This window comes from Penaeus monodon, chromosome 34 (genome assembly GCF_015228065.2).
Source record: "Penaeus monodon isolate SGIC_2016 chromosome 34, NSTDA_Pmon_1, whole genome shotgun sequence".
In the NCBI taxonomy this organism is placed as follows: Eukaryota; Metazoa; Arthropoda; class Malacostraca; order Decapoda; family Penaeidae; genus Penaeus; species Penaeus monodon.
In genome coordinates, this window is record NC_051419.1 from 6853715 (window position 1) to 6853969 (window position 255).

Consider the following 255-nt stretch of genomic DNA (forward strand, 5'->3'; position numbering starts at 1 on the left):
ATTTTTTTTTTTAGAAAACACATCTGAAATATACATTTTACAGTTTGTTTGATTGCTTTTTCCTTCTTTTTCTTGTGGGGGGGGGAGTCCCAATATTACAGCTTTGGTTTGTCTGTCTTTTACTGTAACAAGATTAATTGCTTAATGTTTGCGTAAGATTACATTATTGATTCATTTGCTTACTTATAACTTAATTACTTGACCTAAGTACACGTAAAAATAAAATTGCATGTTTTCTATTCCATTTTCACGTAA